Source organism: Pyrgilauda ruficollis, unplaced genomic scaffold, assembly GCF_017590135.1.
Source record: "Pyrgilauda ruficollis isolate IOZ18807 unplaced genomic scaffold, ASM1759013v1 scaffold1, whole genome shotgun sequence".
NCBI lineage: Eukaryota > Metazoa > Chordata > Aves > Passeriformes > Passeridae > Pyrgilauda > Pyrgilauda ruficollis.
Window position 1 is genome coordinate 4956343 of NW_024508100.1, and position 13918 is coordinate 4970260.

A 13918-nucleotide genomic window follows, 5' to 3' on the forward strand; every position below is an offset into this window, starting at 1 on the left:
TCAGCTGGGTATGAAGTCTTCATTTTTCATCACATTCTACAGGCTCTTCTGGAACCTAATGCTAAGGAGATGCTGTTTCTCTTGAGATGATTATTAAAATTAATTGTTCACAAATTAGACAGCAAGTAAAATTTGTTGTCAGTACTTACCTGAAACACAAAGGCTTTTTTATTTTAACCAGAACAAAATTGTGTTTTGGAGTGGGCATTGTTATCTACTTTCCAGTGCATTGAAAAAGTATGGCTATGTCCAAGCAAGTCTGTTGTGGCCCAGGATTTGTCCCTTGTTTTGGGCTGTTTGTTTTCCAGAAATGACTTAAAATATTTTTGCATATTTTGAGCACAGATGTATTCCCAAACTTTTTCTGGCTATGTGAATTTCTTGTGAGTGACTTCTTTAACTTGAATGGAGCAACATAAGAATCAAGTATAGAAGATACCAGAACATATGTATAAATTGAAACCAGACTTGATTAAAGACACATACATTGTGAAAAGGAAAGGTAAAACATTCTTACATTGCATAGCTGGCAATCAGAAAAGGAAGATAGTGTCACCTTATTGCAAAAGCTCTATACCTTCTTGGTGATTTCTCATGGGCAGCTCCTCACAGCACAGCCAACAAACCCTAACTAATTTCTCAATCAGCCAACCTACTCTTTTATAATACCCATCCTAACTGGACCTAGCTGTGGCCTATTAAGGGCAGACCTGTTCCTAATTCTTGGTACTTAGTGCAGCTGTAACTCCTTAGGGGTGAAATTGCCTTCATCACTATCTCTATTCTCCTACATTCCATCCATCCACAGGAAGATGGAGCTGCTTATCCTTTTTTCTTCAGTCTTTGACAGATGGGCAAAAAAGCTGAATCATGTTGGCAGGTAAAATAGATTGGAAGTCCATTCCATGAAATATGTAAATTGAAATTAATCTCCACAGAAACTGTATCTTGGTTTTCAACAACACTTTGACATAATGGTGAAGAATTTAGACTGCTTTAAGCTACATTTGTCCTGCTGTTTGTGTAAATCTTTTAGTGCAACAGTGTTTTCTCATGTGTGTGGCTGATCAATATTTAAGAGGTTTTTATTATCTCCAAGTATTTAATTCAAGAAAAAGCTGTAATTTTGTTGGTAAAGTGATACTTTTGTTGGCTGAGTTATGGGGATTTCAGAGAGAACTTTATGTATTCAAGGGTGGGATGATGTCATCTGCTTTGTGCATTAGTTCTGCAGCCTAGGAACTTGGGTGTTGCCATGGGGAGCTGTGTGTCAGTCCTGTTGTAGTCTCTGTTTTTGCTGTGTGTGTGTCTGCAAACTCTTACACTGTGTTTGCTAAGTCACTCAGGACCTGATCCAAAAGACTTTTAAATCAGAGAAAATTGGTTTTCTTACACGGGTTTGGGGAAGGTCTGGAAGATCCATGCTTGCTCCCAGTGGAGGAATAGATTGTCTCTTAGTCTGAAAGTGGGCACATTCTACTTTTGGATTATTAAACAGGCAGTAAATCTAAGGTAGAAGAGGACTGATTAATGACAGTGCACAGAAAAAAATGCTGTCACTATTGAACGTCACCACTGAAGATGAATGCAGGTAATGCTTTCTGATGTGAAGAGCATCATCAGGAGAAATGTAAGGAGCCAGAGGGCCTGGGATGATGGCTGCTGCTTATTTTTCTGTTCAGCTTCTATGCCTTGAAATGCCCAGACCAGCTTTGGATCTAGGTTTTGGAGAGGCTTGCAGGTGAGTCTCCCAGCTGTCAGTTCCTTTCAGAAAGGTGGGTAGCAGGCTGTGCATGAGAAAGAAAGAAACAAATAAATAAAAAAATACAGTGAAACCGTCATAAGATTTGGTTCTTTGAGATAGTCTTTGGCCACAGGAGGGCAATACTGTTCTATAATAAATTTGGCAAGCTTTATTCTCTGAAAGTCTGGTTTGTCAGCAGGTACCTGAGGGGGAATGGGATTGATCATAATTACCAATCATCAAAGTTGGACTGATCAGGAAGTGGATTTATGCCTTTAGCTATGTTTGCAGGGGTTGAGCACTTGGTTCTCCCAATCTTTTCCAGCACAGCAAATTGCAGCACAGAATCTGAGAGCTGTGATGACATCTAAGGAGCTACTGCTTCTGCATCCCTGATTCAGATTGGTACTGCTTTGTGCTGTCCCTCCTTCCACCATCTCAGCTGGAGGCCAGAGCCAGGAGGTGGCACAAGCAATACAACAGTGACTGTGGCAGCCCACCAGCCTCCACGGCTGGTGGAGGACTCTTTGTCCCTTGTCTCTCAGCTGTTTCAAACTGAAGTAAGGAGAATTTTAAGTGCTAATGGTGAGAATCTCAGGGAGTATGACTCTCACTAATACTGACAGGAATTTTCACCTGGGAAAGGTGGATTTTGTTTTTATTTTTTCCTTCAGAAACTTTTTATGCTTTCCCCAGATGCTGAGGCCATGTTCTTCTTTACTAGAATCCAGGCACAGGAGCAGGAGTCCTAACTTATTAGGTTATTGATTTATGCCCTTACTCTTTGTTGATTCATGCCCTTGCTCTTAGCTGGTCAGATAAATCTCATTAGTTAGTAGATTCTCCACAGAAGCAAGTGTTGCGGGTTTTAATTCCCCAAAGGAGATGATTGAGTGTGCATTTTGTGGCTCTTAGAACAATAGGAGATACCACTGTTTGGTCTTATGAGAGAAAATGAAAGCTCCACTGTGTTCTTCATGAAGAGTAATCTGCCAGGAGTGCTTTGAGACCAGTGGATTTAAGTTTTAAAGGAAGGGGAATACTTGGTTTGCAAAGAATAAGAGTTTAGTTTGAGAATGGGGTTTGGCAAAGTCAGACATTTGAGTACTTAATACATCACCTAACATACTTCAAGTACTTAAACATGAACACGAAAGTAATTTATGCAGTTTGGGTATCTCTTTATTTTGGAGACAGCTGTACTCCCCAGACTAATAGAGAATAACAGGGAGCTTCCTAAGGGCCAGCTCTGTCATCAGTGTTACTGGTATGACAGGAATAGTCTTCAAGAAAAATTAAAGTAATATTAAAAGTTTAAAAGGCATATGTATGAAGGATAGATTGCTAGCTTCCAAGCTAACCTTTTAGGTCATCTGGAAATGAAAATGTTTCAGAGAATGAATGCTACTGAGCTGCTGCCCTTTTAGCTTCTGTTTCTGAATAAAGACTCAAAGAGTTCCCCTTCTGAAAGACAATTCTTCCAAGTGTTTTTCAGTTTGTAGTTTGCACATTGCTTCTGATGGATTTGTGAATGCTGAAACTTTTGTCTGTAGCTTTTCTTTAGAAGGTGCTGAACTTCCACTGAAGGTGTCTAAAGGAAGAAAAATAAATTGATATTTAAGACAAACATGACATATATGCTCTATTTTATGCTTTACATTTTAAAGTGTGGTTTAAATATAATCAAGAACAAAATGTTTTGTTTTGCAGGAATAATTTTTAAGGCTTTTATTTTAAAATTTGTCTGAGATGAACTGAAACAAATCTGAGCCTTTTATTTTAAAATTTTTCTGAGGTGAACTGAAACAAATCTGACAGTTTCAAGGTGATTGACTTGGCAAGGAGGCCAGGAACCCAAGGAAAATGGCCAGTCCTTTGCAGGGCTTTTGACCCAAACTGTCAGTTAGCATCTTCCAAACTACTGAGTAATTTTGGGAGCTGCTATCTTCAAGTGCTCTAAAAAAGAGAGGAATTCCTTCAGGTGAGTGACAGCCAATGTCTTTTTGGCAAAGGGTGGGCAATGATGATACAAACCACAATGTGATGAAGTTTTTCCAGCTAAGTTGTTTTTTTTCCAGGGGAATGTACATTTTGCAGTTAGACACTGAGGAAAGACTCCTTTTGTTTCCTTTTACCTATCACTTAATTTGTAAGCACAATGAAGATAAAACAAATGGAGCCAGTTACCCAAGTCTGTTGTGCACTTTTGTATGTAATCCCTTTCTCACTTCAGTCCATAGTCACTTTTTCTGCTCAATCCACTACATGAAAAATCCCATTATTGACTTTACTGTCTTAAGTATTGAAGAAGAGTTGGAATAGTGTTTTTTTCAGTCTTTGTGTTTTTGAACACTTGTAACATGTGAAAATGGTCAGGTCAAAGAAAATTCTGATGTTGCTTCCACCTGAAATTCCTTTCCTTCTCTCTACCACACATGTATTGTATTCCTAGGTAGATTTGCACGTATTTTCTGTCACTCCAGGAGAGGTCATGAACAGTCAAATGTCAGCTGAATGTCAGAGAAATGGCTCGTATAATGAAATCTATTAAGGTGTCCAATAGCCCTGTGCAAAAGAGAAGATAATCTTGCTTTGTGACCTTTAGGACAAATCAAACAAAACAATAAAACACACAGAAAGCAATGCCCTTCATGGGGTTGAAGCAGATGGCCAAGTGTTGGTAGAAGTTTTTGGCTTTATTGTTGTTTATGTTTTTTCTTTTGCTTTTTAAATAATTTACAGTGATTATTACTTCAAGTGCTTATTTTTGTCATACTTCCGAATGTTAGTAGGCAAACCCAACTTTTTAATTCTTTTGATCCTTTGTTTTTATTATGATCAACTTATTTTTGTGACTAGTCATGGAGATATTTGCCGTTTCTTTATTCACTGATTTAGAGTCTAGAAGAAACCATTAGGATTGTCTCATCTGACCTCCTGTACAAGCCAGACCAAGGTACTGAACTCCATAATTCCAGCATAGATTCTTATTGAGATAAGAAACACAGCTTTTAAAATGACATTACATTTTGTTTCAAGACTTCCAGTGACAAAAACTCACTATATTAACTAGTAAGTCTTTGAAATCCCTAATTACCTTTGCTTATGAATTGCTTCTTCTGTCTATCCTGGATGTAATTAGTGTCAGTTGGCTGCTATGGCATCTGGGTACATCTGGTTTTTTGCTCATGAGAGAATACTTGAGAAGAATGACACAGAATAACTTGTCTTGTTCCTCCTGGACCTTGATGCCTTTGGCAGTCCAGCTGAACTATCCACAAATATTTTTGGTTTAAACTTGGAAAACTATCTACACCAGGGTTTTAAAGGTCTTTGTTTTGAAGGTAGGTGGGGGACAGGAGAATTAGCATTTACAAAGGCTAACTTTATCCAAAAGTCCAAATGCTCCTCTATCAGCAACAAAATATAATGTTAGAATATTTGAAGTTAGGCTTCTGATTATCCAGGGACCAGGATGATGCTCTATAAATATTCCATAGTGTCCACAATATACTCTTCTAAGAGGTTTAATTTTGTTTCTTTTTTCTTTAGCAGTCTTTTGGCTACATGTAGGGGACTGTTTGAAGGAAGTGTACTTCCAAAAAGGGTGGATTGACTTTCACCGAAGAACCTATCAATTAAGAAAAAATTACTTATACCTGAAATAAAGGTAGTTTTCTTACCTCTGCCAGATGCATTCCTAGCTGGAGAGTGGTAGGTGCCTCTTTATGCTTTTAGATGAGGAAACAGTTCTATTGAAATAGATCAAGGACATTTAAAGTGTCTAATAATCAATGACATAACTTAAGTTACCTCTGACCTCAGCTGCAGAGATACTCCACCATTTGTTTAGGCTATTGTGCTTTGTGAATAGTTTTATATTTTTTTCAGAGTTTTGTTGTTATTTTTTGTTTTGTTTTATGCTTTCATCCCATTTGGTGATGAACAAGCACACTGTGTGGGATTGTTTCTGAGCTCTACAAATATGGTAGTGCTTTGTTACTTTTCCCTTACACAAGGCCACAGTGACATTAAAGCTGAAGAGAAGTACTATTCCTAAACATTGGGGTACATGAATCACAGATATTTAAAATTTTAGTGAGCCAGCTGTTCAACACAACCCATCAACTGGAGAGACCAGAGAGGTTTTCAGCAACATGGCCAGCACGTGCTGGAGTGGCATGATTTTTTTTTTCTGTGAGCTTTCCCAGAACTGCTGATATATTCCAATAAAAGTCTCTCATGACTTCTATTCAGTTGTATGAAATCTCATGTAGCTAAGTTCCTGAGCAGTGCTGCTTTGGCTATCTAATGGCTTGTTACTGATTCAGTTCTTTTGGATCGTGCACAGAGCAATACTGGCTGACAACTGCTGTCACCACAGGTAAACAAAAAGAATCCCTGTAATCCAAATTAGAGGAAAATTATGCTGATGGTAAAATCTTCTTGGCCATTTTACAGATTTTCAGGGACGTCATGAGAATCTTAAAATAATAGATATTTCAGAATTGGAATGAAGGAGAAATAAATAGAATTGACCACTTAAAAGATGCATGTTCTGTTCCTAGCTCTGGCAGTGATCTCTTATTACCTTTAGAAAGGCTTTTTCATCATTTTTCTCTTGCTTACTGCTGTCAGTTAAAAGGGTGAGCCTTTTGGAATTGGAGCCCTCTCAGTGTTCTGCTGTTTGATCACACCCACTCTTTTTCTTTTGTGGCTTCCATGCTCTTCTAGTAAACAATGCTTACAGGAAGCTCCAAGACTACAGAGACACACAGGTCTGTACTCTTTTGCAATCGATTTTTTTTCAGGTGTTATTATCATCACAAGACAGAGCCAATGGATCCAAAGCTGTGTCGAAGGCTGATCCTTGGTGACATACTGCAATAAGGGGTGCTTATTTCTATTTGTTAGTTAGCTATTCCAGGGAAAAAAAACCCAAAGCTGCTTAAGTTTTTAAACCTATTATGTGGTGTTCCAAAAGGTCAAGTTGCTGTTCTTTTAAAATACAATTTAATTGAAAATGGACAGCAGCCTGGATCTTCTTGAGGCGTAATGAAGTAGACTATTGAGATGCACCATGTGTTCCTGATTAAAATCAGAAGGCTAGGAATGTTCAGCCAATTATGCAATTTGTGAGACATTGCCCAATTAGTTTAGGACCATGCAGAAGCAGGTACACAGAAACATACTTTGTGTGTCCCTGTAAGCACAAATTCCCAAACTACAAAGGGCTGAATTATGTACAGGCTAATAAAGGCAATTAGTTGTTTGAACTGACTTGTTGCACTTTATTTATCTCCTAGAAAGGTTTTTATATAGTAGAAATTTACAGTATAGCATAATAATTTACAGTTGAATGTAACACAAATATTAATGCAAAGAATAGGAACAAAGGATACAGTTTAACATCTGGAAAATCCTCTTATTTTTTATAGTGAATGTAGCAGTTTCTGTCTGCTTCATTATACAAATTATTTAAGAGCAGGTGTTGGTGTTGTTGTGAAATTCTCTAGTTAAAATAATAGCATTTAAATAAGTACAGGTGTGGTTTTCATGATAATGAACTTTTGGATCATCTTAAGCAGGAAAATATTCACTGTGCTAGATGTTTAAACCACAGACAAATATAACTCCATGTATTTAAAGTTTTAGCTTTGTCTTTATGGTTTATCAGTTTGTACAGATTACTATAAAGTACAAAGACACATCTGGTAATGTAATATTTTGCAAGAATGTGCCTGAGCATGCATCTATCCAAAATACTGAACAATCTCTCAATGTGTTTAAAACATCAGAATTATTTTTTAAATAATTTTTTTTATTATAGAAAAAGGGAATGTTTAATTATCTCTAGCCTTGGAGTCACACATGAGATGTTCAGCAGATTTGTGCAATTTGTTAGAGCAGCAGTTGTTTCTTAACTGAAGGAAATATTGACACTGGCAAGTAAAGACAGGATAGCGAGCAATTCAGTCTCCCCCAAGGAAAAGAAACACCACATTGCAGAGGCTTTAACTGAAAATTAAAGCTTTGTGTAGTTTGCTTAGCTGGTTATAAAATGTGCTTCAGAGCTCCGGAGTGTCTGAAAACCAGGTTGATTTAATCATGGACTCAGGGGCTTTATTCCCATGAGCAAGGGAATTAAAGTTCAGCTGCTTTGTTGTGGGCTAATCGTTAATCCCAGGGTGGCTGGTACCGAGGGGCCTGAGCGATGGGACTCAGGGTGGTGAGAGGTGCTTGGCAGCCTGTTCCTTGCATTTGTGCTGAACAAGGAAGCAACAGGAACAAAAAAATCCAACCACGAATCCTTCAGGGAGTTCATCAGGTCAGAATCAAGGAGTTGGGTTGGTTTTTTTGGCCAGCAAAAGGTCTTGGTGGAAACTGGTTCTTGTAAGGAGTGCAGTGGCGCAGTGGGATCTGACAAACACCTATGGGATATTTGCATTGCTACCAGGGACAGCAAACAGGCACATTTCCCTATGTCCCAGTCCTGTCTCTAAAGAAATGTTAAGCTCCTCTGAAGAATTTTTAAGTGGACTATGTGTTAAAGACACCTTCATAGAGGAGTGGGTAAGCACGACAAATTCCATATAAGTTGAGTGGATACACTGACATTCAGATCAGTGAGTTTACAGAGGTTGCATCTTTGTGTAGCTCGGTTTAGCTTTTCTAAAAAGCTACCTGATAACCCCAGTCTCTGGTTTGGGTAGTCACTTCTACTTTGAAGGCTGTTTAGATGCCTAGAAGATACTCAGATATTGACTTGGTTCATTATTTTTGGTGTTTTCTACGCTGTAAAAACTGATACTGACCCGTCCTGTTCATCCTTTTCACTTACAAAATCAAGATATACATTGAACTGTTCTTTTAACTAATTCCTCTATATTCAGATATCAGAATATACTTTACAAAATCCTTTTTCTTTGCTTTGCACCAAACTAAAAATAATTTAAAATAATTAAAATAATTTAATAATTATTAAAATAATTTAAATATAATAAAAAATAAACAACATCATATAATTTACAGTAGCTGTGAGGTCCTTATACAAAAACTGGAAGTCAGCAGTGCAAATATCAGTTTAGATAACAGAAAATTTAAGCATTCTCCTACCTCCCTGCCATATTTTGTTTCCAGTGCCATGTGGGAAGAAAAGAAGAGCCCCAGGCAGGTCTCTAACTTTCAGTGTTTAGGAGAAAGCAGCATGCAAAGCACATAAACACACAGAATATGCATAGGCACAGCAGTGAACGTGTTGATATATGACAAACATTTCTCAGTCTGCTGTTACTGTTTCCCTGGAAGGCACTAAAACATTGAAATGCCCTCTTCCAAGTAAGGATCAAATCATAATTTCCTAAATGTTTCACACAGCCAAATGCTTCACAAGTGTATCCATTTCATCAGGAATAAGCACCAGCACTCACGTCTTGGTGACAATTTTGCATGACTGATACAGTGATTTTGTAGGTCTTGTGTTGTAACATATTGACCATACCTTTTGCAAAATGAGAGATCTTTCTCCGGGACTGTAGAGTTATGGCCTTAAGTAGCAAGTGCTATATAAAGCTTTTCCTACAGCTGGAGATTTTATAAGGCCTTTCTGTCTTGCAGATTTTCTATGTGAGGTCTTCAACAAATTCTGTTCTCTTTTTGGCCATCTTTTTTTTTTTTTTTTTTGTGATGACAGTAAGAGCATAATCATCTTTGAAATGTCAACTCTTCTTTCTTCTTGGACAGAAAAATGAGCAATAATGCAACAGTTCACTAGGAAAGACAGATGATATTATCTGTCTTCTTTCCAAAGAAAAGAAGTCAAAAAATAGGTATGAATTGTGACTATGAATGCTGAAGTTACCATTTCCTGTTACAAAACTAGATCAAAACACTAATCACAGAATAGTGTATAAGGCTCTGTTACTGCTTCAGAGCATAAATTTATTAAATTGTATCAATAACAATTACTAGAATATTAAAGACAGGTACCTGTCAAGTATATATCCTTGCTAGTTTCTGAATGTCAGATATTTTTTTTATATTGGTTGCAGCTCAGAAAATTTTGCAAATTTTTGTCACTGCCCATAAAATTGTACTTGGTGAATTTAAATTTGTATTTTGGTTGAAATTTGTATTTTGCTTGTTTCCTCAAAGTCCCACTGTTTTTCACATCTGATGTGCTCATATATTCTCTTTAAATTTTGTGTCACCAGGAAACTTAATTAATGTAATTTTCTTTTGGTTGATGTAATTATTAAAAACATTAGCTAACATCAGCTCCAAGACTGATTCTTTAAAAACTCTAAAAAGTAGAATCCTGCCATCCCTGTCAACACCCCAACTCCTTAGAAAATTTGCCTCGATTTCTGAATCTCACTTTTAAGGCAGTATTACAGGCTTTGCACCATATTCAGTGTTTTACTGAAAGATTAAATCTATTTTCTATCCTATGGAGAAATTCCCAGGTCTTAGCTCTCACCCCCACATCATCTTTATTCTCTAAAAGACACCTGCCACTTGCCGAGTGCTTTGTGCTTTACTTTGATTGTAATAATAAGCTGAAAAAGTGTGCCTGTGATTATTTACCAAACCTGAAACCAAAGGAGAAACTGCAACTTTCTCTTCTAGAAACTCTAAGTTCAATCTACCAGAAAATCACGTATTTAGGGCTGTGATAACAGATGCATAGCGTCTATGAGTCACATGTATTTTTTTTTATGTCAGATTCAAAATTATAGCTTTCTTTTAATAATTTGTACTCCAGAGTCTTGCCTCCAGAGGAAAAAGGTGAAGGAACAGCATCTGAGAATTAAATACCATGTGGAGAACATGACAATTCACCTTTCCTGCACTGGAATTAGAGTTTAATTACAATCAAAGAACCCTTCAACCTAAATTGAAATCACAGATTTTACAGCCACATCTGATGGTTCATGTCTTGCAAGTAGTTTCGTGGAACGATTTGCATCAGTTTATACTCAGTTTGCTAATAGTCCTTCTCTAAGAAAGAGCTCGAACAGAGATGATGGACAATGCTTTTGAAATCTCCAGGTCTTTCCTAGTTCTGAATTTGTTTCTCCTTCAGTTTTCAGATATGATATTGTCCCACAGCTGTGCACCCTGATAGCAAAAGTCTGCTTTTTACTTCAGCCCTGACTAGAAAAATCTGAAGCTGTAATTCTAAGGAATTGTCATAGTAAATGGTGCAGTCTCTCTGGTCAAGCAGGTCCCCAGATGTGCATATTCAGTCTATAAGAAACCTGCATTGTTCATCATCGGACAAAATGATAGGGTGCTGTACCAATAAAGAGTTTGCACTGATACCAGCCTCCACCTACATCAATATCTTATAGTTTAATTTTTTGTGATGAGAGACTTGGTTAGGATACATTATTTGATTTTAGCTACTTGGCCAACTGGCAGTGTTTCAGCTGTGGATTTGGGTTCTTAACACAAACTGAGTACAGAAGGAAATTACTTCTCTTTGAGAAAAGCCAAGCTCTTTTCTGTGTAGTAACAAAACAGGAGAGAAAGCAGGCTCAGGTAGAATTAACAAAAAAAGACAAGAATAGTGGTTTCGTGTACATAAACCAGATTTTCCAGCCTAAGATACAAAGGAAATGCTAATTTTTGTTTGCATATATTATAAAATGAATTGTGACTGATTTTGCCCAGCTTATTTGAGAATCCTTCTTTCTGAAATTAGAAGGGAGAAATCCAGGCCTGAATGTTTCATTGTTTCCACTGTGCTCTTGGTTTTGTCTGCATGTTGTCTTGCATAACAGCATCAATAGAAGCCATCCTGGTTACATGAATCCATTGTATTCCTGTTAAAGTAATTTTGCACCAATATTAGTGAAATACAAACCAAGCCTAACCTTTGTATTTTCCCCATCTTAAAAACTGGCCTAATCCCCAATTATTTTCATAAGGCTTGATGAGTAATAATTCATGAACACTTATGCAGCACTTCTGGATCTTCACAAAGAATGCCTAAAAGAAAGTTATCCCTTAATCTGCATTTAAATTTCCTCTGTAGTTTAAAATCTCAAAGCTTTTTATACATATTATCAGTTGAGTGCTCAGAACATGGGGGAATATAGCCTGTTTTTCTAAATGCTATTTCAAGAGAGAGCTTATGTACCCAGCATCTTCTTCTCTCCAAACAGGGAAGATACTGAGATGTCCTAATTTCCAACTGTACTTCCCATCCCACAGTGTCTGTTCCACATGCTTTCATAGCAGGTGTGTTTAGTTGTCCCCCTCATCAATTTTAAATTCAAAATGAATACATTTGCTTAGCTGCTTCTTTCAACAAACATCTCCAAAAAGATTAGTATCACCAAGATCACCCTAAATGACTCCCAGCTGATGAGCACGAACATAATATGATTTGGAAGCTTCAATTTTAAGATTGCTTTAATACCTCCAAGCTGATCACAGCCTTTCACAACTACTTATATACCAGTTATACATCTAAGTGCTGTCCTATTTCTTCTCCCACCTGTTTATGAGAATGCCTCTTTACAGCAATATTTTTTACACAAAAGTATCCTGTTTCAACACCCTTATTTCAAAGTGACTGCTGCCAGAGGAAATGCACCAGCGTGAATACTTAGATTGTTATGGAAATGCTGAAATAAAGAGTTTTACTGAAAGCCATCAAACAATTATGCTTATTGAGTTTTTTTTTATCTCCTTGCAGACTATGTGTTCTCTTCAATTTAGATCAGAATGGGTTGTTTAGTAAATGGCATGACATCAGAGTAGTTATCACACCAAAGTGATTGTTCTCTGTGTGCCACAGAATTTGGGGGTTTTTAAGACTTAAATGGTGGTAGCAGCAGCAGTTTTGAGAGCAGACTGGTTTCTTAATCAAGCACAGCATATCCAACCAAAAGCTCCCTTCTCTCTAAGCATGTAACTTGCCTCAATTCAGTGGGGAGGGGCACAAAACATATTAATATAATGAAATAGGGAGGCTTTCTTCAAGAAGAAAGAAATGCCAAAAAGACAGCTTTGAGAATGAGATATTGATGAGAATTTGACTGTGTTGAAAATGAGATGTGTAAATGTATTGCTTTTCCTTTGATGCTTCAAAAATACAATTTTTAACCTCTTGACTGGAACATACCTGAAATCATTCTGCCACTTGTCAGACCTCTGTCAGATGTTCTTTAAAAAGGTTATTTGGCAGATGTATGGAACAATACATACAAAAGGCTTTAAAGGTTTTGGGGTAGTGTCTGATAGCTGTTTGAGCTACTGACCAAATGGGCAATTGCAAACACCTTGTGGCACATTTTTCTCTCTGCTGTTGTATCACCTCTGCCTTTCTGTGTCTGAAACAAGACTCCTGAGGAAGGACTTGGGGATGTGTGTCAATATCTCCTGTTCTTACAAAGCAGTTTCAACAGCATGGCTGAATCCACTCCCATTTCAGAGAAAAAATGTGCGGCAAAAATAGGTTGCTGACATTTTATGTGCATTGGGAGGCATTAATTTTACAAAAATATTAGGTGTGCCCATTAATCTGTTATGAGCAATTGCCTTTCTGTAATTCATCCATTTTACCATTCGTTGTATTCTGTCGCAGCCAAATTACCAGCATTTCAGAGCACTGTGCCAAAAATCAGCTGAGGCAGTAGTTTACAGCTGACAGAAAAGGGGCCTGTTAAATTCAGAAGAGCTTTGGAAACCAACCTATGCAAGTCTAAGTACATCACAATTTCAGAGAGGCAACAAGCATTACAATTTTTTTATTGCTATTTACCCAGTCAATAAATGAGGTCTCTGGAATATTTGAACTCTTCATAAGGCTTTGGACTGTACTGTCTTGTAGATAACCAGCTTTACTGAAGATCAATGTAAAACCAAATGTACTCATGATTTGTGCTAAAGGCTTTGACCTCTGGAGAATATTTAAAGATATCAAAAGAGAAAACTCAGAATGTTGGCACATTAGATCACTATAGCTCTTCTGCATCGAGTTCAAGGATTTTTTTATGTGTTGAAATGTTAAATGAAATTTTCAGTAATATGCTTTAATGCATGTCCATTGTTTTAAGGCTGCTTTTAGGCTATTTAAAAATTGCAGAGTTCTTCTGTATGTTCATTAATAACTATGCAAATATGATAGTTTAATGTAATTTATTTCTTCTAATTTGTTATCAC